General features: G+C 47.8%; 1 long non-coding RNA gene across 1 annotated transcript in view; it reads right to left on the bottom strand.

The window, feature by feature from the left end:
• Nucleotides 1-25,355, bottom strand: part of LOC142591178 (uncharacterized) — a 36,569-nt gene that overhangs the window by 8,745 nt on the left and 2,469 nt on the right. Inside the window, exon 3 of the long non-coding RNA XR_012830376.1 lies at nucleotides 5,462-5,582. This is a non-coding gene — a long non-coding RNA (uncharacterized LOC142591178). The remainder of the gene's footprint in view (nucleotides 1-5,461; nucleotides 5,583-25,355) is intronic.

The raw sequence follows: 25,355 nt of genomic DNA on the forward strand, positions 1-25,355 counted from the left end.
TAAAAGGCTCCGTAATGATAGGTACCAATTTCAACGGCGCCCTCGATTTGTCCCCTGGTTTGCCCACCCGCTGACAGGTGTCACATGACCTCACGAAGTGGTCTGCGTCCCGAAAACACCCTGGCCAATAGTACTCTTGCAAGAGACGGTCCTTAGTTTTCTTAACTCCTAGGTGTCCGGACCACGAACCCCCATGCGACAAGCGCAACAGATCCTGACGATAGCATTGAGGCACGATCAGCTGATCGAACTCCACTCCTCTGCGGTCTAGATACTTCCGGTACAGGACTCCACCTCTTTCCACAAAACGCGCATTTTTCCTGGCGATACCTTCCTTGACATTGCAGCGTATGTTTTCTAGGCTACCATCCTTCTTTTGCTCGGCTATCAAAGCCGACCGGCTGACTTTTAGCAACCTATCAAGTCCGTCTGACGTAGGCGCGATGAGCAAATCACTAGATAGCTCTTATAACTTTCCCGTGTCGGGCGTTTCCTCTCCAGTATCTGGCGCCTTCAACGCTACAGGCTCAATTTTATTCAGTTCGGGCGTGCTCTGAATATCGGCTTGCTGCGCCTCTGACCCTTTTTCGTTGTTTGATAACATCGGCCCCGCAACTACCGCCTTTGCAGCGAGCTCCCGAACCTTCGATCTGGTTAAGGCCTGAACGCTAGCCTCACCAAACAAAAGCCCCTTCTCGCGGAGGAGGTGATCGGACCTGTTTGAAAATAGGTACGGGTACTGGGGGGGCAGCATAGATGACACTGCCGCCTCCGTCTCAAGCGTTCCGAAAGGTCCTTCAATAAGCACCTTTGCTACTGGCAGACACACGCTATGAGCTTCCACGGCTTGCTTGATCCATGCGCACTCGCCCGTGAACATATGGGGTTCTACGTAAGACGGGTGAACTACATCCATTTGTAGCTGCGGAATCGCGAAGAACCCGGCACTCTTTCCCGTTCACGAGGAGGTCTCGCATATAAGGCTCGAGAAGCTTCATGTTCTCGTCAGTGCTGCCTATTGAAAAAAACACAACTTTTGGTGTTGTTTCCGGACACTGCGCCGAAAAGTGACCCGGCTTCTGGCACGTATAACAAACGCGCGCTTGCCTCATCTCGAACCGCTTTCTGCGTTCGGCTTCGGCTGCCGCCGTCTCCTTAGGTTCGGTCGCACTGCTTCCACTCGCATCCGCACTACGCGTGTTCCCCTTTGCTCTCATGGGTGTGAACTTCGGCCTCTCAAACTTCGAGCCAAATTCACCCTTTTGACCGTCCTTAGCTCCGCGAGCCCGACGCGTCACAAACTCCTCGGCTAGCTCAGCGGCTTTAGCCACCGTAGGAACGTCTGGCCTATCCAAGACCCAGTATCGCACGTTCTCCGGTAACCGACTATAAAACTGTTCTAGCCCGATGCACTGCAGAACTTTATCGTGGTCACCAAACGCTTTCTCTTCTTTGAGCCGCTCCTGCATGTTTGACATAAGCCTGTACGCAAACTCTGTATATGACTAACTTTTGCCTTTCTCTTTTTCCCGAAACTTCCGACGGAACGCCTCCGCAGACAGCCGGTACTTTTTAAGCAGACTCGATTTCACTTTGTCGAAATCCTCTGCCTCCTCTCTATCCAAGCGAGCGACTACGTCGGCCGCCTCGCCGGGTAACAAAGTGAGCAAGCGCTGTGGCCACGTTTCCCGAGAGAACCCCTGCTTCTCGCACGTTCGCTCAAAGTTAACCAGGAACAAACCAATGTCCTCTCCAAGCTTAAACGGCCGCATCAGGTCAGTCATTTTGAACAATACGCGTTCTCCTGCACCGTGTGCCTGACTTCCATTACGAGCGCGTTCTATCTCTATCTCGAGACGCTTCATTTCCAAAGCGTGTTGACGGTCACGCTGTTGTTGCTCTCGCTCTTTCTGTTCTTTACGTTCACGCTCTTCTTTTTCTTTCTGTTCTTTACGTTCACGCTCTTCTTTTTCTTTTTGCTCTTTAAGTTCGCGCTCCTGTCTTTTTGCAGTCTCCCTCTCTTCGATGGTCTCAAGGCATTCCGACAGCTCGTCATCCTCAGTCTCTAACTCAAGAATAGCCTTTAGCAGTTCTGGTTTTCTGAGTTTGTCCGAGACATCCAGACCCAACTCTCTTGCAAGCTCCAGCAATTTCGGTTTGCGCAACGACTTCAAATCCATGGCTGCTCTGAATGCTGCTTTCTCTACTGCCTAATATTGTCTTGCCGCAATCTAACCCGGCAGCAACGACAACCACAATTACCAGCTCTGTTTCTGACACTAACAAAAGCCTGGCAAAGCTCAGAAGATGAAAGTCCCGCACTCACCAAACCTTGCAGTCAAGAGTTCAGCGCAGTCGTTCCGCTGCAGGCAACCAGTCATCACACAGGGCTCGTTGCACTGCTCCCGGATCGTCGTTGAGCTGCTCAGCATACAGTCAACTGCATCTCTTCGCTGCTGGCCTCTGTTGTCGCGATCTCACCGCTTGCAGACAGTTGTTTGGATCGCACCGCTGGCGCGAGTTGTTTGAATCCCACCGATGGCAACGGTTATTGTGGTCGCACCGCTGGTGCGATCGGTTGGGAACTCGGCGCTGACGCCCGTTGTTGCACCTGGGTCGCAAGCCCCAAGGGTAGCGTTGGCCTGGCGGCCTGGGGTACAACTGGAAGCATCCGAAGGTCCCGGCAAAGCATGAGTCGACTGGTAACAACAAAACAACTTGTTTATTTTAACATCGCAAAGAGTTGGCGGTCAGGTTGACCGAAGTAGAGAGACGGGAGAGCACTTTACTCAACAGAAGAAATCGGAGCCCTCTCTTTTGGCGTCCGGGGGCAGCTGTTTTTATACTCTCGCAGTTGAGGGCAAGAAGGAACCCCTCAATAGACGAGCACGTGAATGTACAATGGGCTAAGGTGACGCACACTGTCGTAGCGCCGCCGGTCGGGCACAAAGACTGGGAGGAGAAGGTAACCTCGGCTCTCGTAGCGCCTCTGGTCAGGCACAATGACTGGAAGGAGAAGGTAACTTCTGCTCTCGGAGCGCCTCTGGTCGGGCACAATGACTGGGAGGAGAAGGTGACCCCCTGCTGTCGCATCGCCGCCGGTCGGGCACAATGGCACATACACTCACACACGCACATGAAGACACGTGGCATCGGAACATGCCTAGAAACGCCTGGAAACGCCTGGAAACGCCTGGAAACGCCTGGCGGGGAGCGTAGCGGCGACGCCGAACGGGCCAAAATGTCTGCCGCTTTGTTGCAATCGCGCCGGCTAAACCGCGCGTCGTAGGCGAAACGTAACAGTGAACAGTAATGTCAAAGAACACTTGACTACAGTGTTAGTGCAGGATTTAGGAACGTTGTTGAGTATGCTGCCAGGACCTGGGGCGGGGCGTGGTTTGTTTCCGAAGCAGATTATTAACGCCGCAATGGTAAGTCAAAATGTGTGGCAGGCAATCTATAATACTGGTTACGAGAGCTGGGATTTGGCTTGGTTTTGAACAATACTGAAGAAAACTAGTCGTTGAAGCAATGCGCCTTATCACTATTATCGCTGACAGTTACATTGTTATCTGTTGTAGGGAGAATCCACATTTCATTTTTAGGGTTCGTTTTGACATGCTTGCATAATTCTTTAAGATTCTCTTGAATACGTGCTTCTCAAGTATCAAAAAAAAATAAACCTCTTTTTCTTGTTTTTATCTAAGAGCTGACTTCATCGCCTAGGTGTTTTAGACGATGATCTGTGTCAAGTTGCTCCTTACAACGTCTATACATGAGTTTTCATCTTTTTATGACAATGTGTGTTTAGCTTGTGAACGATGGTTTATTCTGTCTTTGTTTTCCGGAGAGTATACCTTAAATAAAACATGCATCTCCCTAAGTGCTTAATGTTTGCCCTTGAGTGAAGATCATGTCTCTGAGACACTGTGGGCGGTGCCCTTTGGGCAAACCTGTCAATTGTTTAGTCTAGTTCCTGAATAATTGTGGAGTAATCCCCTCTTTCGAAAGCATAAACCTTCGTGGTCCGGAAGCCGTTTTTGGGGATTTGAATTTCTTTAATGAAGGAGCAACACACTCGTGGTGACTTGTGCTAGCTGCTGTGTTAATTGGCTGAAGTAAGCAGGGGGAATTCGCAAATAGAAGAACAAGGGTAGACGCAGGCTTCTCACACTAATGTGTAGGCATATCTGCAAGTTGGTAAAGGCCGTGGGGAGTATTGCGGTTAAATAATTAATTCGACAAGGATGTCCGGGAAGACAACACGGTCGGATTGTTTGACCACTGCTCGTCCTGCTTACTGAAATTCCCAGCAATTAAAAATACTGAGCTTGTACTTTCAACTTAACATTCTTACGCGAATTCACTGTAACATTCTTAAGCGAATGCTATGGCAGTGGTTCTGTTAGTTATTCTGGTATCGCCTTTTTATTCTCTTTTGTATTATAGAAATAAGTGGGGAAACAAGGGAAGAAAGAAGGCTCCGATCTACGGCGTGAAAGTAGTTGGCCAGCGAAGTTGTGCTGTCACCTGATTTGATAGACCAATTTGAAGTAGCCTTGAACTGGGTCCTGCCGAACCTGAGCACGACACCAGTGTGCATATAGACGTTGCTGTTCCCGTCGCCGCGCATCGTGCTTACGCTGCTCTTCGAGAGTCCTAACTATGCGTTGCCCTTCCATGACACTATTAGAAGACAAATGAAATCAGTTTCTAGGCGGCTCATTTTTTCACATATGAAAGTGTAGTTACGTCACTCCTTGCTTCGTACGCTACAGTTGCCGGTTTCCGGAACTTTGTTTTCTAACGTATCTTTGCTGGCGCATCCTTTTGATTATGTTTGTTTGGGCAAATGAGAAAATAAGGTACTCGGCCATTTGCCATAGAAGCCGCTTGTATTCCAGTATAGTTGATGGCGGGTACTTCTCACTGTAAACTGGGGCATTCGGGTGGTTTTAATAACACAAGCTACTTGTCAATTACTTCGTTTGTCGAGAAAGCAACACATATCAAATCATTACTGTTGACCTGAGAAGATTATAGCCGACAACGAAGTTTGTTTTTCCAACATCTACATGTTCGAAGCGTCCAATAGGCTGAGGTATCGCTCTCCAAATTAAGCCCCGGAAACTTAAGCGTCGATAATTGCACCGATACCACGCGCGAAATTCAAGGAGCTCTAGCGGTTATTTAAAGAACTGAAAGTTTCATATAATCTTCCCATTCTGTTTTCTTACCCTAAAATTAGCCATTTTATTTCATATAACACGTACCCAGCAATGGCAAACAATCTTGAACCCCCTATTCCTCCTACTGTTTTTAGAGCAGATGCCTCATCCGTTTTGCTTATAGGTAATAGGAGTGTACTAAACGGTCAGGCGGAAGTGCATTGCGAAGCGCTCGACGAAACGATGAATATTACGTAGGCTCAAAACGGCTGAAGAAGGCCTTCCTTCCTTACCTATAGATATTCAACCTTCCGCGGCCACCGCCAGCCCAAGTGCACGTCCATTCCCTACAGGGATTGCTAAAGAAAAGGGATCTTGATAACGAAACATATATTCCGTTGTGCTTGCACTGTCCTGAAGAACAAAAGAACTGAAATTAGGCTCCGACTATTCTGTCATATAAATTTTCATTTGGTCTTGTCTGTAAAATGTGCGCAATATATGCATATCGTGAGCATTTTAATCACACTTCACAGATACAAAAAAAATATAGCAGCGTTTACTAGGCCAGCCCTCCATGTTTATTGACATTTTGGGTATGAGATTGGTGCGTGCACAAAAAAAATTGTGGCAGAGCCCATCACTGGACGACTGTCCACAGCAATGCGTTAGCATTGAATCAATATAGCAAAACAATGTACTGCCACCGTCGAAACGAGTTATGTAGGAGGCGTGCATGGCAGTGGGATTCCTATTTTGTGCTTCCCTAAGAACAGTCGGCGCCATATAGCGCCGCCGCAGCGAAGCCTGCACATGGCCTCCGAAATGCATGGCTCGCCGGTGCGCATATCCAGCTTTTCAGGACACGTACCGACTAGCGCCCCAAGCGGGCCCGGCACGAAGCTAGCGCGTTTTCAATGGAACGAGCGGGTTTTTCGCGAATAACAAAAGCTGCAGGTCGAAACTCAAAACTCAAGATTTGCTTTCGGTTCTGGTTTTCCAGTGGTGCTCTTGAAATATTGTTTTCTATTTTTCTGTCCTAAAACATGGCAGTGTCGTGTTCATTTGTTCAATCGTCGCTTTTATGAAGATTTTATTAATTGGACATCATAACTAGAAGCTTGCGCATGGCTTTGTGTTATGCAAAAAAAAAAAAATTTCGTGCTTTGTAGCATGGAACCTGGGAGAACAAAATAGCGATTCTCATTGCGTTCTTCTGGAAGGTCCGTTTTCTTCGACTTTCGTCTGTCCTTAATGGCACACACTCTCAGCGAATGAGGTCCACCTGGGCTACAATTCCACCCGGTGGCCAGTGCCATTCCTGTGCAACATTCGGGTGGAACAAAGGGTCTGCTAGGCTGAGTCGCTGCCCGAATGTTAATTATTTCTAAAGATTCATCCAAATAAGAAATGCACCAGCTAGGAGAAGATGTGCAGCGTCTGGATTAATAGCTACTGTTAATGTGTTCCCTACAGCCAAGTGGTATGAATCCGTAGGTGTGGCCGTAAAAAAACCATTTGAATAAATGTCCCGTGCTGTGTCTGCCCCGGTCGCTCTGCAGAGAAGCTAGCTTGGCTAGCCGTCAGCATTTAGGATCAACATATGTCGTCCCTCGTTCGGTGCATTTGATTTTATAGCGCAGCATTCTTTGGCGAGTACCCCAGCAATTTGGTAGCAAAATCGTGCAAAATCGTGTCTACAATGCCAAAAAACTTGACGCGTTTCCCATATAAATACATAGGTCTTCATAAAAAGGGTTGTGGTGGCCAACTTCAAATTGGAAGTGCCATCAGCATAAATTTGGGCGCGATACAGGGATGGGCCATGCTGAATTCGGTAGTTATATGGGAGTGGCCCAACCTAAATTTGGGGTGAAATGGTAGTGAGCCAAGCTGAATTTGAGGCTGATATGGGGGTGGCCCAACCTAAATTTGAGGTGATATATTGGTCGGTAAGCTTAGGTTTGGGAAAATACGGGGGGTGGGCCAGCCTGGATTTGGGTATGATATCGGGGTGGGAGAACCTAAATTTGGGGGTGATATGGGGGGTGGGCCACCCTAACCATGGGGGGTGATGTGGGGCTGGGCCAAGCTGAATCGGGGGTGATATGGGGGTGGGCTAACCTAAATTTGGAAGTGATTTGCGGTGGGCCATGCTAAATTTGAGCTGATGGAGGGGTGGGCCAGGCTAAGTTTGGGGCTGATATGAGGGTGGGCCAACCTGGATTTGGGGATGATATGGGGTGGGCCAACCTAAATTTGAGGGTGATAGGGGGACGGGCTAAAGTAGCCATGGGGGTGATGTGCGGTTAGGCCAAGTTGAATTGGGGGGTGTTATTGGGTGTACTAACCTTAATTAGGGGGTGATTTAAGGTGGGCCATCCTAAATTTCAGGTGATCGAAGGGTGGGCCAGCGTTAGTTTGGGGCTGATATGGGGGTGGGCCAACCTAGATTTGCAGGTGGTATTGGAGTGGGGCAATCTAAATTTGGTGGTTTGTGGAGGCGGGCCAATCTGTATTTGGGGGTGATATAGGGTTGGCCCTACCTAAATGTGGGGCCAATTTCGGGGTCGGTCAAAATGAATTTGGGGGCGATACGGGGGTGGGCCAACCTATATTGTGGGGTGCGTCGACTCGAAATGTGGGAGCGATTTAGTGAAATTCGTAGGTGGACCAACTTCAAAATTAGGGGTGGCCCAATTGAAATTTGGAATTGGGCCAACTTAAAGTTTAAGGCTGGGCGAAATGAAAATCGGGAATGGCCGAATTTAAATTTGGGGGTGGGCTAATTTAAATTTGGGGGCCTGTTTACGAAGAGTTAGATAGCACCAGTAGTGTTTCTGCATCTTTTTCATCATCGCAAAGTATGTATATTAATAATTGTTAGCCAATACCCCTCAAGGTGAGCTACCACTCGAGCCTTCCCAGCCCACTGGGCAAATAATGTCACAGAAGTGCTCTCATCGTGACGACTGCGACGTTCAGTGTGGAGATCCACAAGAACTTATCGCAGACCAAGCTGACCATTTTCGCACCAATGTCATCGCTAACACTACTCGCTCGTGCTGGACGCAACTCAAGCTTACAACTATCATAATTCAACTTTCAATCGCACGCTAGTCGACACCCTTCAGTGCACAATTTCGCCAATAATCTGGATAGGAACCTTGCTGGGTGTTTTACTGTTATGTTGCGTCGTTTTTCACGAAGGCCTTCTCCCGCAAAGAGAATACATTTTTGAGATTGACGAGGCAAGCTAGTATATAACTCATACGAAGCAAATGTATAAACGCTTATAGTGATCTTTCAAAAAATATATATAAGTAAATAAGATTTCAGATAGTCTTGTTTCGACCAGGCATGACAACGATTTCTTCCCGCCTGTTACAGTGCTTTGACCGAAAACCTAATCATTTTGCTCAAACGTGTTGCCCCAATACAACATGTGCTGAATGTACAAAAGTGCGGTGCGTGATCACACCTTCAAAGCCAGTGTATATTGTGTACTGTTGTTGATATTGTAGTAATGTGGAATTTTCTTCTTCATAAGAGCACAGAAAGAAAAATATTACAGTTGGTAGCTAAGCGCCAAGTACATTTGAAGATCTGAAACCAGCGATTTTCTTTTAATTTGTGGGTTGGTCTTCTCGGCTGGTAGAGCGCTGTCCGATCACTTCAGCGAATTTTGTTTGCGTGCAACTGCAGCAAAAACGGCGATACTGCCGTTTCATTGCAAGAACCCTTATGCCCTCCACACATACACGAAGGACACCAGATAATTGGCATACGCACTTTTATAAAGTGATATTGTTTTGCTAATTTTTGTGTAGCGAGGTGTCTGCGAACGGAGCATTTTCTTAGTATCAGTCCAGTGTTAGCAGTAAAAAGCAGTTCGGTCGACCATACCCACGAGGGCATACTAGCCACTGTAGCGCTTTACTGTAGGACAAGTGAAGTGCTAAAAACTTGGTGTGCCTTGCCCTTTGCGCAGGTCGTCCATCCATTATGTTATGATGATGATAAACGTTGTGTCCGTCAAGCCTCCTCCTTATTTTTAGCTTCACCATCGCGAGAGCGGACTGAGAAAGGAAGCTTTCTGCACAATCAGCCCCAGCGGGATTCCACCACTCGTAACTGCTGCAGTTTGCATTCAGTGGCTGGGCATGCTAACCACATCCTTAGTTTCACAATCGCTAGAGCGTGCAGAAAAAGGAGCGGTTGGGTCACTATCGCTACCACGAACCCATGCCAATGCAGATGCAAGTACGTGAAGGGGCTGGGCATGCTTACTTCTGCGCAACCACCTGCCGCCACCACCTTAGATTTTCCATGCATACCTGCTTCTTGTTTTCATTGCAGACGCATGCAGGACAAACGCGGATAAGAAAAAAAAATCTCAGTGCCTTTCCACTCTGTGAAGAAGGATGACCAGCAAAGCTGTGTATGCGGGCCCCTTAATGGCAAACTGCACCTCCGCCGCGGGTCGGCCCGCCATTGCACTATCTTCCGGATCGGCCCACGTATGGGGAGCGCTTAACGCCTGCTTCACCACCGCCGCGGGTCAGTCCGGCATTGTACTATCTTCGGGATATTGTTTTACACGCGGACATGACAGTGGAGAACGTAGCCCTTAAGAGGAAGCTTTAGCTCGGGTGATGTTATCTAAATATATGTAAAAGGAGAATTCGTTTTTCTCGGCAACCACTGCACCAAATTTGACAAGGTCTGTTGCACTTTAAAGAAAGACGTAAAATTTAGTGACTGCTGGTTTCGAATTTCTGATTTAGGTAATCATTTGTTTATTGAAAATTGGCAAAAATCGAAAATTTTCGGAAAACGAAACCATCACGTTTACAACTCTGTCTTTCGGCAATGAAAAATGATATCACAATTCTGTGCATTGCATCTTACAGCGCATCTAAAGCGGACAAAATTAAAATATTACACATGAATCTCAAAAGAAAATTAGTAATATGGAAATACAGCTTTTGCAGAACCCTTGTACACAACGTAACGAATTCACGTAAGGTATAAATCGACATATTGAATTTGTCCGCTTTGAACGATCTAATGGATGCCATTGACAGAACCGTGATATCTATTCTTGATGCGGAGATATTAATTTGTAAACTTCGCGCTTCTACCTTTTTTGCACTTTCGAATCTTTAAAATTCTGCTAACAACATTCAGGGCCTAAATGGAAAGTCCGCTACCAAAAGTCACTAGAATTTACCTTTCTCTCTAGAATCCAGCAAATTTCAGTAAAATCGGTCCAAGGTTTATCTGAGAAAAGCATTTCGGCGTTTTAGATCTATTTGAATAGGCCGCGCCGGAGTTGGGCCCGAGTTAGAACGTCCTCTTAACGGCTTCGCCATATATATATATGTATATATATATAAAGAAATAAAGAAAATAAATGCCTCAGCCGCCAATACCGCCACCCCAGATTTCGTCACGATGGCAGCGTCACCACCGACACGGCTCCGTGAGCAGCTACCAAGCTGTTCAGTTTTGTTATCTTTCTTTCTTCGGCGGCAGCGCATTGTCTTGATGCCAGCGACGCGCTATATCTGCACGATCATTGCGTCATGCATCGCTTCTGCTACCAAGCAAGATTTTGGCGGCACACGCTCGCTGCTATATTGACAATAACAATTCAAACTGCTTGCCTTCGAAACAACAGCGTGAATGAAAATCGAAAGAAGACTGGCCGGCCACAAAGAACATGCTCACGGAGCCATACTATTGATGACAGCATCACAAAAGGCTGGGTGCGGTCAGGTTGACCTTACAGGTTTGCAAGTAATGACGGACGGGCTAGTTGCTTCATTATCACAGAAAGAACAGCACTTCAAGTTGTTAGCGCAGTTTGTGTGTGGTTCCTCCTTTGTGTTCCGCCTTGAAGTGCTGTTCTGTGACTTTACATATGTTCTTTTTCTGCGTCAGTTACGCCTTCCAAGAGCATTGGCTTAGAAAATTTTTGTTCGCATGCCTATTACAGAAGCATGTTTAATCGAAATTTCTTCCCTTGGCTGCATAATCTCGAGGACGGGCTCAAAGCTGCTCATTTTCTTTAGCCATGTAAGATCAATTACTGAAAAGTTAATTAGCGTAGCTTTATTTATTATGCACACAATTTCTAAACTTACTCCACATCCAATGGTTACAAGTCTGAACACTCGCATGGTAAGATATGTCACCATTGCTTGTATTGGTTTAATGGTTTTATTTGGTGCAGTTAGAAGCAGCAGGCGTATTGGTGGTGCGGTAGGATTCTTATAAAGTAAGTATGGAAGTATGGACAGGTTAACTTGGCGCAAATCAACTTCATGAACTTAAGAGGAAGCTTTAGCTCGGGCCGAACTTCGACGCGACTTATTCATATACATGCAAAACGCAAAAAAGTTTTTCCGAGATTACCCCTGGACCAACTATAATGAAATTTGTTGCATTTGAGAGAGTAAGTTCAATTCTAGCGATGGTTGCAAGCGGCCTTTTGATTTAGGGTCTGAATTTTGTGAAAAGAATTTTAAAAAATTCAAAATTTCGAAAATAATAGACGCACGAAGTTTATAAATTAATAGCTCTGCATCAAGAACATATATCACGGTTCTGTACACAGCATCCATTGGATCATTCAAAGCGGACAAGTTCTCTATGTCAATTTATATCTTACGCGAACTTGTTACGTTGTGTATGAAGGTTCTGCAAGATCTGCATTTACATATTACTGAATTTTTTGGCATTCATGCGTAACAAATCAATTTTGTCCGCCTTAGATCTACTATTATATGCAATCCACAGAATTGTGACATCATGTTTCATTGCTGAGTTACGGAGTTGTAAATTGATAGCCTCGTTTACTGAAAATTCTTGATTTTTGCCAATTTTTAAGAAAACATTGGCGACCTCAATAAAACTTTGGAACCCCCAGTCACTAGATATTAAGTCTTTCTTTTAAATGCAACAGACCTCGTCAAATTTGGCGCACAGGCTGCCGGGAGAAACGAATTCTGCTTTACATGTATTTATAAAGGAGCATCCGAGCTAAAGCTTCCCCTTAAGCACATGTGCCCAACCACGCACTTCTGCCTTTACAATAGACTATTCTCAGCGCCACGGTGCATCACACAGGGTGTGCGAGAACATTGTCCACGCTCGTGTTTAGATTTCTGAGCGCTGGTGGCATCAGGCTCGGTTTCGTGCCATCATTTGGAATAAAAACAGCTGCCTGGGGGAAAGAATTGGAAACATTTTCAGTACTTTGTAACATATGGATCAGTGCGGACATGTACGTTAGAACGAAAAGTACTGAAGTATTAGGATGATGGTTTCGCTGCATGTATTTTGGCTGTCTAATGTTAAGATCTAAAGAAAAAAATGCTGTGATGTTGTGACAATTAATGCTGACATGAAATATGAGCTCCGACACAGTACCCGTGGTGTAACTGGCCTCTGGACTACAGGGCTACATTAAACCACAAAATGCTGGTTTGATAAACACCAGTAATTGGAAAGTGTTTAGCTCTTGACTTTTCTGCATCTCGGCGCCTCTGTGCAGTGCTTGGGGGCCCTTTTTACCATGAGCACTATGTTTCAGCTAATATTAAAAGCAACTGTATTCTCTTGTTCATTCTATTTTTTTTTGGGGGGGGGGAGCTTTTTTTAGCGTCTAATCACTGTTCCAAAGTTATAGGTTAGCTCAAGACGCACCTGCACGTGTTTCTAATATCCAGTATGTTGTCACGGATTCAATAGCGAAAGAGCGTTATCTTATCAGATTGCGCGCGTGAAGCGAATACTGGCGCACATTCTCCATCACATTTGAAGACTCGAGATTGCGCTGCAATGTGCTTTGAGTGTTTTCCAGCGCAAGCTCACCTTTTATAATGTGTTATATTCGTGACTCACTCTTTTGGATGTGTTTCGTTTTTCACATCACTACAACGGGTGAGAGTATATACGTTCTCCTTCTTCATTTAGTGAATACCAGGAAAGGGACTAGGACTCTTCTTGGCGTCTGTGTTTACACATTTACCGCAACAATTTGTTATTCATAACTCGCTCTTTAGTTTAGGAGGCTGTAAAAGGCACAGCCTTTTACAGCCTCCTTATATTAACCTTATATTATTATTACCTTAACCTTATTAACCTTATATTAACCACCTTATATTAACCTGAGATCTTCATAACACAGAAAATTTAAATGCTTATTAGTCGGCTTTCCCCTCATGTTAAAGAATTTCAATAAAGATATCCTTATGATAATTAAAAGCCTATCCACTTGACAACGTTTCATCTGAGTTCCCCTTCGCAAACTGATACTGACTTGCAGGTGGTTCATATCGGGGGCTCTTGACATATGTCCAACCGTCAAACAAATAGTTATTCCGAATGTTTCATTTCAGGAAGGCGTGTTACCCTCCTGCCTTTCATTCCCGTTCGAAAACAGGCGTAAGACAAAAGTGCTGCATGAAGAGCGTCGTTAGTCCAAACCAACGAGCTACCGTAACTCACGTCGCCTATATCGCTGTCCATTTAGGCTTAGATAAGAAATATATATTTTAAATCGACGCATCACGAATCCGAAATGAGCTGCCCCTGACCACCCCAGATAGGTTTCTTTAATTTCGTACTGCGTGCTTGCGGCTTATAGTAGCTCACGGAGCTGAGCGCTAAGTGTGGATGTGGCAGAGGAGGCGCTTTGTATACTGTTTTCACACCCACCGAAAATTGCACGCCGCGCTGCTGGCCATTCCTAGAAAATTGTATATGTGACGCCCAGACATTTGCAACACAGCAACATTGTTTTGCGATGGGAGAGTCCAGGTGAGAGACAGGGTAGTTATGGAGATGAAGACATGCTATTTTCTGCAGCGACTTACGAATGAATGAATGAATGCCTCCATTTATTGAGAAAAAGGAGCAGCAAGCACCAGTGAAAGCACGTCTCGGCACATTGGGAAAGAAGCGAGACACAAAGAGAGGAAAGCTGGAGCCCGGGTGCCAGGCGAAGTCGCAGTTTCGGGTCAAGAGAATATAAGCGGGAGTTGGTGAAACCAGTTGAATTCCAGTGTAGATGTGTCATGTGGCGAGTAAATGGTTGGAGTCACTGCCCATTGGCCTATGGGAAACGTCACGCACTAAAGGAAATTGGGGAGCGTGCACGAATCACAGTCGTTTTCTCAGCCCCGGAAAAGTTGGTAAGGCTCTGTAAGCGTGTAAGCGCGCCTAAATCACATCAGAGTTGTTGCTCTGTCGGGCACAGAAAACGTTTTGTCACGTGCACAATGAAATTAGTCTGCCAAATTCCCCTGTCTTGTGGCAGTAATTATGTTGGACAGACAGGCAGGTGCTTAAACGATCGTCTAAGATAGCACTGTAACAACGTCCACAGCGCTGTACAAGGCCACTTGGACATCCATTGCCGGGACTGCGGCTGCGTGCCCCTCTTTGCAGATACTGAAATTTTAGCGACACACAGCTAACAGCTCACCCGGAAAATTGTGGAAGCTGATTTCATCAGAAAAATTGGTAGTTTGTGCGTTGGTGCCCCCTCTATCGCACTGACCCCTAGTGAAGTCACGTATATAAATATATATAAATCGTAATGTTCGTTTTTTTTCAAGTGACCATGCTCTTAGTACAGTGACTTGCTGCTAGAACACCCCTTGTGACTGCCTTTCATTTTCTTCGCCCCTCCCCCCATGTCCCCTCTTGTATATATACACACGATGTGGCAACGCAATAAAATATTGTTGGAAGTCAGCGCTGTGTATGTCGTCTCTTGCTGTCCTTGCCCTTCGCGCTGTACGTTATTTTTGATCATGAATTACCAACTAGCCCAAGCAACCACCCTAGTGCACTTAGGGTTAGGCGCACGTTAAAGAACCCCAAGTGGTCTAAATTATTCCCCAATTCCCCACTACGGCGTGCCTCATAATCGTGGTTCTGGCACGTAAAATCTCATTATGTGTTATGTAACATTCGTTAAGGATGTCATTGGCAGTCGCACAACTCTCGAGTACAAGTAAGTGTCAGGAGTTGCGCGCGAGGTCTTTCAGTATGTGGGTAGCCTTTATGACATTCGTACCTGCTAGTCTACATTGCGGCTATATTATAAAGGCGGAACGGCAACATGGTATACAATATGGAGAACATATAAAGGGTGTACCTGCCTGGTGGCCAGTAAATGTGACGTAATATTGCGAGCAGCTTCGGCCATTGCATGCTTACAAACGACGACACAGAGACAGTTTGCTCAGTTCTTGTGTCGTGACTTTTGCGTCAAGGTGCAAAACCAACATATCCATTTATATGTCTTAATACTTAAGCACATCTCGATTTGAAGCGGTGGCGGTAGCCTCTGAGTGCCGACAGCAAATTCACTAGCGAAATAATGGGGGCACCTTAACGAAATAATAATAATAATATTTGGGGTTTTACGTGCCAAAACCACTTTCTGATTATGAGGCACGCCGTAATGGAGGACTCCGGAAATTTTGACCACCTGGGGTTCATTAACGTGCACCTAAATCTAAGCACACGGGTGTTTTCGCATTTCGCCCCCATCGAAATGCGGCCGCCGTGGCCGGGATTCGATCCCGCGACCTCGTGCTCAGCAGCCCAACACCATAGCCACCGAGCAACCACGGCGGGTCCTTAACGAAATCGATAGGTCCAAATCAAAAGCCGTCCACGACGGCGTCTCTCGTAGACTCTGTGTGATGTTCGGACGTTAACAATGTGTGCCGACTGAAGAAATGCTACCACAGAGTGCTTCTGACGATTGTTCTGACGATTGCGTAGATTGTTTACTCCGTTGCATCAAAAAAAGATGAAAAATAAAAAAAATAAAAAAAATGAACCGTATCAAAAGCCCAGACTCAATCATCGCTCGTCGCGACTAAACGCTCTTAGGATGACAAGTCATTTACAGGCCACGAGCGGCTACGCTTTATCAAGAACATTGATAACGCCGGTGGGACAAGCGTTGTGGCGAAGTTCAATGCGCAGGAATAGCTTTTAATTATTCTATTTTTCTTTTGTTGACGTCATCCCGCGTCACCGCGGGAAGCTTGAAAAGCTTAAGGCCAGTACGCCACGTGGTGGCACTCACGCGAACTAAACCCTCGTGTCCAGAAAAGCTGGATACGCGTGAACGCTGAGAAACGCGTCGTGCGGCAACCGGGCCCCCCTCTCGCTCTTCTTTCCGGACATGATGCGCCATCTTATGGCACTGCCGAGAAGTCGGCAAGTGGCCTCCGAAAGCGTGGCGTGCCGGTGCCTGCGAACGCCCAGATTTGTTCCCTCGTTTGCTGCATACTGAGTGGCTCATAGTCAGCGACCCAAGTTGGTGAGAGAGTCGTTTAGAGCGTCGCATACTCAATGAATTCATGGCGCAGCTCGCTAAAGTCTTGGCGGCAAAGGCGTTCATTGAGAAGCGGCACACACCTACTGGTTCATACCCAGTGACCTAGGTTGGCATCAAAGAGCTTTATTGAAGACCAGCACAGACCGGAGCGGCCCATACCCAGTGCTCTAAGTCGACGTCAAAGTGTTTCTTCGAACAGTGATGCCTACCCAGTTCTGCATCACAGTGACCCAGGTTGGTGTGAAAGAGGTTAATTGAATGCGGCACGTATGTAGTACACATTGCCGCATACACAGTAACACAAGTTTGTCCGATCGTTCGTTTTGATCCCCGCTCCCTCAGCACGGCAGCCCAATAACCATTCTACCATGGACTACTGAGTGACCCAGGTAGGCAAGAAAATGGTTGTATACAAACACAGATACAAACAAAGTTTCCACAGAATGCTAACGCATTTACAATATCAAATGCAGTTCAATCTCTAGGTGACGTCGATGAAATACAAATGCTCCCTGAGCTAGTTTGAGGAGAAAGTGGCGTGCATAGACCAAATATATTCTGAGGCCCGCAGCAACTTACTTTCTTAGCAGCACTCTGTCTTATGCTAAGAAGTGCTAAAATCATCGCTTGGTGCAACGTGCATCCGTGTGTATCAGAACCTTCTCAATTGTTATGGACGATTCCATCTGTTGTCAACGGTGTCGCCGAACCCTGTAATCAGACTATGCGCGACGCAAGTAGTGTGGAACATTCTAGAAGGCAAGCGAGTACCAGTGATTACGCTTGTATTATCGATCAGTGACGTATAAATAGCCGACGCATGTGACCCGTAAATCAGATTTCGAAGAATGATACATGTGATTGTCAACACCGTTAGGTCGAGTATAATCTTGTTTTTGTGGGCACAGGTTCACCCATTATTGTGTTAGTCTTGTGACTTTCCGCTGTGCCGTGGTCTAATTCTGCACCCTTTCATGTCTAGGGCGAGACTTTGTGCCTTATTCGCTCGTTTTTATTCTCGGTATTTCGTGCAATCATTCCTTTTGCTTCATTACCATCATTGTTTCATCCATCCTCCTGTTTTCTCGCACACTTTTTTGCCCGTGTCTGTGCTGGATTCAGTTTCGCGGTTTCTTTTTTCCTTTCTCTTATGCCTTTACTCCGCCGTCTGTGCCGCGTCCTTTCCGGGGCTTATGTGCGCGTTGGACCAGGAGCATGCGTCTCCAATAGAGAAAGCATCTGGTTCTCACGCATGCGTTCGATGAGTGAGTGCATTGCAATAGATTATGGTTAGCACCAACGCACTCAAGTTCTTACAAGCCAGCATGGATCACACCCGCCATGCGACCAAGGTGCTTGTAGACTACATGGGTCGGGGACGCTTTGCGTTTGCAATAGTATCCGAACCGTACACACGTAATGGCAAAATTCCCGACGTACCTCATTATATGAATAACTTCTATGCTCTAGCAAACAGGCGAGTAATGCTGCAGGCACAGGCTCCCGGATTTGACTTGTTTCCCTTGTTACTATCGCAGCACGTCGTGGCGATTAGCTGCGAGTGTCTAGGGCAGGCTTTTGTCATTGTGGCAATCTATGCCCCGCCTCATCGACCGATCGACGCTATCTTGGACAAAAATGGCAGTGTTTCTCACGATATTCATCTAGGACCTTCATTGTTGCTGGGAAATTCAATGCCAAGAATGCGCTTTGGGGCCGCGTTGCTGGCGATGTACGAAGGCTACAGGTTGCCCAGTTTGCAAGCGCCAACGGATTATGCATCTTGAATGACTCGCCGTCGCCTCCGACGTTTGATACACCATACCTGGATCGTTCGTGGATTGACGTCCATGGTGGTGTCCGTTTCTTTATTTAGTCCAGAATGGGTATTGCTGGTCGGTTTCGGATGCGGACACGCTCTATGGTCATCTGTACATTGAATTCTTCCTCTCTGACACTGCAGGCGTACCGGTGCCGGTGACACGCTTAACAAATTTCGCACGTTGCCAGATCTTTCAATCCTGGCGGAGCTCTGCTTGGTTCGACCCTATCAGTCACTGTGCTTTTTCTTCGGACATGTCGCTCGACTTGGTTGCAGCCCAGTTTTACAGCATTTATGAAGTTTGTGCCGAAAGTGTTTGAGTGTAGTCAGACAGCGCGGTATGCGGGCGAACGCATGGTGAACACCGCACTTGAGCGAGGAGCGGTCGCGGGTACGCGCGATGCACCGGCGTGTCCAGCGAGCGAGAGATCCTGGCCTTCTCGAGGTTTTCAGGCGTCAGTATGCCAGTGCGTTCGCGGTGTGCAAGCGTAACATCCGACTGGCGAAGGATGGCTTTGACAAAACGCTCTGTCGCGAACTTACCGCGCAGAACATCTTCGGCAAACCTTTTAAGCTGGCGTTTGGAAAACTCGTACCGGCGACGCACCCTCCGCCACTCGATATCTCAGACGGAGAATCAACAGTCTCCGTATTTGACTCTGCCACGTTGCTCCCGCGAGAGCATGTGGCCGTTGATGGGCCAACTACTGACGGCGAGTTCCATCGGTGCGTTAGTGGGCTTACAACGTGCCCGTACCCGTGGAATAATAAGGACCACCAGTTTACAATGACTGAAGTCGAACATGCTATCTACTTAGGCAACTCTCGGGCAGCGCCGGGGCTGGATGGACTTACCGGCATGCTTGTCAGACATCTGCTCTAGTAACACCTTCACTTCTTTCTGTCAATATTTAATGGCGCTCTTGGGCTACTTCCCCTCCTGTTGGAAGGTCGGCAGAATCATTTTCATTCTGAACCCTGGCTGTCCCCTTTAACTTATCCTCTGCTTATAAGACCTACTGGGATGAATTATCTTTTTTGACAATATTCTTGAACGATTATTAAATTCCCAGCTGTATTACTGTTTACACTCATTAAATATTCATCCTCGACAATTTGGCTTCACCCATGCACGTAGAGCTCTTCTGACGTTCTATGCACTGCGCCAGCGCTTGTAGGCACCCAAATCTACAACAATTCAAGCTGTATTGATTTTGCTTGATTTTACAGGAGCCTTTGATAAAGTGTGGCACGACGCGCTTCTCTTTTTCTTTCAAAAACATCGGTGCCCTCTCAACCTGTATTTCCTGCTTCAATCGTTCCTGAAGGGACGAAAAGTCGTGTTTCGCTCACACGCAGGAGAGGTATCAGCATGTCCATCGATTGGCAGTCCTCAGTGTTCACCTATCAGCCCTCTCCTGTGGAATGTCATTATTCATTTCCTGCTCGATCTCGACTTCATAGAGGGCGTCCCCATACAAGCGCATGCGGACGACACGATTCTTCTTATTACTGACACTTCGCGTTTGCAACTGCAGACATGAGCGGAATCGGTCCTCACCTTGGTCTGCAATTGGACTCAGCGGAACAAGGCCAAAATCAGTCATTAAAAACTGTTTTTGCCTTTTTCAATAATGACCACTTTCGTACGTCAAAACGGCGACCGTCCATTCGATTGGATGGTGCTATTCTAAAGTGCAAAAACCACATCGAATTACTTGGTGCAGTTTTCGATGACAAGCTTAACTTTTTCGCCCCCGTCGACTATATTAAACCTAAATCTGAGGTATTGATCGCTAGATTACTAAATTTAATCCACTTACATTGCACACTGCATCCGACAATTATTCCTCGATTGTACAGACAGGTTCTGCTGCCTTCGGTTGCATACGCGTCTCCAGTTTGGTGGCCTCCGTTCTCCTCTGTCCACTTAACCACACGCGTATTATCCGCGCAGCGGTCGCTTCTCGTAGCAATGACAGGCGCCTATCATACGACGCGTACATTGGCGCTTCATATTGCCTCATGCGTGTGATATTTGATTGTTTGAACGAGGCGCGTGGGCGCCATCACTCGAGAAAAGAGGAGGAAGAAGAAACTGGGCTCGCGCTGTGAATCTAACCGGTCAGCCTTGCAACCGATGTTGTAAATACAACCTGTAAATACTTGCTCGTCTTACTGACTCGTCCTTCGCGTAACATTGTGGTGGAGGCTGCCGTTTTTCTTCCTCGACACGGAGCTCCGCAGCGGCCGCACCGTCCCGCTTTCCGCCATGGCTCCCGGTGACGACACCTCGTCTCCCTCTGCTCCTGCGACCCTGACAACAACGTACGTTACAGTTACAAATCCCCGCGATCCTGGCATATTCTCCAGCTAAGATAATGTCGACGTTGAGGACTTGCTCAACCTGTATGAGCGTGTTAGCGAAAACTGCTAGCCAATGTCCTATTTTACTTGGGCGGAACTCCTCCTGTCTGGTTCCGGACACACGAGGACGAGATGCCTCTGTAGCTGCGATGCTTTCAAGGAGCAGCTCGTCGACCTCTTTGGAAATCCCATCGGTCGGCAACTGGCTGCTACAAAAGAGCTTGCTACTCGAGTTCAGTCTTCTACTGAATCGCACGTCTCGTACATGCAAGACGTGTCCGCTCTTTATCGGAAAGTCGGCAAGAAAATGGCCGAGGTTGACAAAGTTGGCCACGTACTTAAAGTGATCGCGGACGACGCCTTCAACTTGTTGGTTTTCAATAATGTGTCCACCATCGACGTCATTGTCAAGGAATGCCGCCGCTTTGAGCTCGCCAAAAGCCGCCACGTCATTCCACAGTTCTCCCGGCTCCCTAACACGGCTGCGACGTCGTCTTGCATTGACCTTACTGCTTCACCACCTTTAAATGAGCACGTCACACGTATTTTTCGCCGCGAGCTCGAGGCTACAAGTCCTGCACCGTTCCATTCACGCCCACTTGAACCCACCATTGACCATCCAGCCCCAGCGATCTCCCTCATTCAGGCAGTTGTACGTCAAGAATTTGCAAACCTAGGTTTTCCTGCTACCTGCTCCGTCTCCCGACCTGACGCCTGACCGGTGCCGACTGCTCCGCCTCACGGCGATCTGTATTCCCCTCCCAGATACCGCAACCCTGCCGAGTGGAGAACTCCGGACGACAAGCTCATTTGCTTCCCTTGCCTCCGCATTGGCCTCGTCGCTCGCCACTGCCGCACCTCCTTGACGTCGCCGTATTCGCGCTGCTTTCCCCGTCTCCTCGCCCATATGCCGACCCGCGTCGTTACTCGCCTCGCTGTATGCCTCCTACTTCTGACGTATCCGTCGATGTCAGTCGTCCTGCTCTCTCACCGTCGCCTCAGCGCCGTCGGTCGCCGTCGGTCCCCGTCACCCCAGCCACGCCGCTATTCGTCGCCGACCAATTATGGACCATCCCGGACGGAAAACTAGGCCATGCAGCCAACTGCCCTCCTTCGACTGTGAAATTGGATAGCTTGGCAGTGGAGTTTTCCTTGTCCACCCTTCGCCAAGTGACGTACTATGGCCCAGACACATTCATGCCCAACCAAGTCGACTTCCAGTAGGACCCATTAAATGACCACCCTAGAGAAAAATTCCGCTTCAATTTCACACGCCTTACCCCTGATCAGTCTACTTGGATTTCATATGCACCTGTCCATCTTGTTTATACCGACGGTGCCTTTGTCATCGCCGCGGCGGGAGCCGCTTTCGTCGCGTTTGATCACTTCATTCGCCCCATCCGTGTCCGCAAATTCAAAGTCGTAAATGCCTCTATAGTGCATATGGCACTGAGGTTTGTGCTCTTGATTAGGCACTTTCCTACATTGCCACTATGCACAGCATGGTTCCAATCTATTTGTACGCTTACTGCCTCTCGTTGCTGTTGTCTTTGTCGTGGCTATGCGGTGCGGATGAGCGGTTCTGGTGGTCGTATGGAGAGGTCGTATTGTCCTTTTATTTCATGTACCGGGACATAAGGGTGTACTGGAGAATGAGCTTGCCGACGGGGCGGCATCGTCTGCGTGCACTACAGGTGCTATTCGATCTAGCGCTCTATGTCTAAGATCGATCAGAACACGGTCTCATGATATTGCTAAAAACGAGTGGCATCGATACTTTCACAGGGAGGAGAAGCGCACCTACCTTTACTACTCACGCATGGTCTTTTGGGAGGTGGTGGGACTCACTTTGGGCAAGTCAAGATATGGCCCCTGCTTGATCTTGACCTGCCTTTACAACTGGGTGAATAGTGTCCACCCAATACCCTGTTGATTTCCCCCAAACCGACTACTTGGGCACCTACTCATCGGGCATGGGCATTACCTGCTCAGATTCAACCTCATCGCCACGAATCTCTGTGCGTGCGGTGCGGATTGCGAGGGGGAGCATTACTATTTCTCCTCGTGCCCGCGTACCACGCGCATTGTGGCTCAGCTGTGCGTGGCCTCAAGCATTCACACTGTGACAACGTCGGAATATCCGATTTTTCTTCAGAACAAAAAGGCAGCGAGCCTTGCTATTGCAGCTGGTTCACGCCATAATAACATTTGTGCTGTTGAACCCTAATACTTCTATCTTTCGGATGTATACTAACCCCCTTTGTTCTCCCATGACTTTTTATGTCTTCCCTTGCCCTTTCTCGCTTTATCCATATTGTTACGTAGGAAGACGCAGACGAAAACCTATATACAAGTATATTTACTAGGAAATACGCCGCGCTTGGCCAAGAGGCAACAGTCCGCGCTAGCCTCTTATCGTCGTCGTCTTCTTCACACTGCTCGCCTCTTCGTCATCGCAAATACTGTTCAGTAGCACTACACCCGGCGACAAAAGCGCCGTCCCGGAGCGATTAAAGGCCGGGCTCGGAAACAGTGTAGCAGGCCTTGAGCCTACTGACGTGCACGACATCGTTAGATGCCAGAGTAGAGGACGAGGTTGAACTCACAGGAGCAATTTCGTACGTCACAGGCGTCACCTAGTGCAGCACGTGGTAGGCCTTGTGTATCGTGAAATGAGCTTTTCTGAAAGTTCGATGTGACGAGAGGGCGACCACAGGAGCACGAGCGCACCAGGCGAAGACTGTACGTCACGGTGGCGGGCGTTGTACTGACGGTGCTTAGTGGTTTGCGAGGCCGTCAATCGAGCACGGGCAAGCTGGCGTGCATGGTCGGTGAGGGCGATGGCGTCGCGCGCATAGTCGCTTGTTGAGATCGGAGCAGGCGGAAGCGCCGCGTGTTGCTGAGCAGGCAGAAGTGCCGTGTCAAGGGGCAAGGTCGGTTCGCGACCGTACAGTAGATAAAGTGGAGAAAATCCGGCAGTGTCGTGCCGGGAAGAATTGTACGCAAATGTTACGTAAGGAAGGGCAATGTCCCAGTCGTGGTGGTCCTTGAAAACGTACTTGGACAGCATATCGGTAAAAGTACGGTTTAACCGCTCTGTCAGGCCATTGGTTTGAGGATGGTATGAGGTAGTCAGCTTGTGTTGAATGGAGCAGGAACGCAGAATGTCGGCGATAACTTTCGAGAGGAAGTTACGACCACAGTCAGTAAGCAGCTCTCGTGGGGCGCCATGAAGGAAGATAATGTCACGCAAGAGAAAGTCCGCGACGTCAGTGGCGCAACTGGTAGGGAGAGCCCGCGTGATAGCGCATCGGGTGGCGTAATCAGTTGCAACGGCTACTCATTTGTTCTCAGAGGATGACGTGGGAAAGGGACCGAGGAGGTCTAATCCAACACGAAAGAACGGTTCCACAGGGACGGTGATCGGCTGGAGATGACCGGCAGGTAGCACCTGAGGTGTTTTCCGACGCTGGCAGGGATCACAGACAGCAACATAGTGTCGGACGGTGCGAGCGAGACCAGGCCAATAGAAGCGGCGGCGGACGCGGTCGTACGTGCGGGTTACCCCAAGATTGTAAGGCATGGTTTCTCTGATCGGAATTAGCGCGGGTTACATTACCCAAAAAGGTAGCATACCTGTCGTGACAAAGCGCATGGAGAATCCTGCCTATTCTAGAATGCCTACAGCTTGGGGAGGTTTTCCAGCATGCAAAGTGTTTCAGTGGTAAACAGCGGCTAATACCGTCTCCGGGTGTGTACTTTCTGGCGTCGTGTGCACGGAACAAGGTCCAGTTCATACCTGGGCCGCTGTTACTCGAGAGGACGGTGGCCACGAGGCGCCCTCGGCAGGCTGGCGCTCGCCACATAGGGATATAGCCTTTGGCGTTACCGCCATTGCAGGAGGCTCGTCTCTTGACAATGCCTGGTGACTGCGGTGGCCTTCGCTGACTCAACTTTCTTGGAATATATTGACACCATGTACTTCTTTATCTTTCCCGTGCGACAGCATGTCCCCGCCTGCCAAATGTTATCGCGCAGCGTATGACGCGCCTGCAGGTTTCGGAAGTTTCTGGAATGTTATCGATGTTTCCATCCGCTGTCTGTTACCGAACCTTGTGTAATCTGATTGCATGTGTGCTTGACGCGAATAGTGTAGAAGTTTGTGGAAGACACACGGGTCCCAGGGATTACTCTGGAACGTTCGACGACTGATGTATAAAAGTCGACGCGCTCGACCCGCTGATCAGATTTTCGACGATCGCCGACTGTGTTTGCCGCTATCGTTGTGCTTTAGGTGTAGCCTGTTTTTGTGGGGCACAGATTCGCCCAATAAAAGCTAGTTTCGTTTTTCACAGTATTGCTACTGTGTTCTTTAACGTCACTACCACGTGACAATATTAAGTTTCCTTGAGGCCTAATTGGTACTACCCATCGAGGTCGATTTCCCGCTGAGCTTACCTTGCCGCTTCTTAATTGTAGCTTTACGCAAAAATTAGACTCTGGGCGTTTATGATGCTGAAGGTTTTGGTTGTACTAAAAGGTGGAACAGTGCGCCCATTTTGATGTCGGTATAGGCTTCGGTCATGTCTGTTTATGATCGATATATTGTACGTGTCACGTTCGT

Source organism: Dermacentor variabilis, chromosome 8 (genome assembly GCF_050947875.1).
Source record: "Dermacentor variabilis isolate Ectoservices chromosome 8, ASM5094787v1, whole genome shotgun sequence".
Classification (NCBI taxonomy): Eukaryota; Metazoa; Arthropoda; class Arachnida; order Ixodida; family Ixodidae; genus Dermacentor; species Dermacentor variabilis.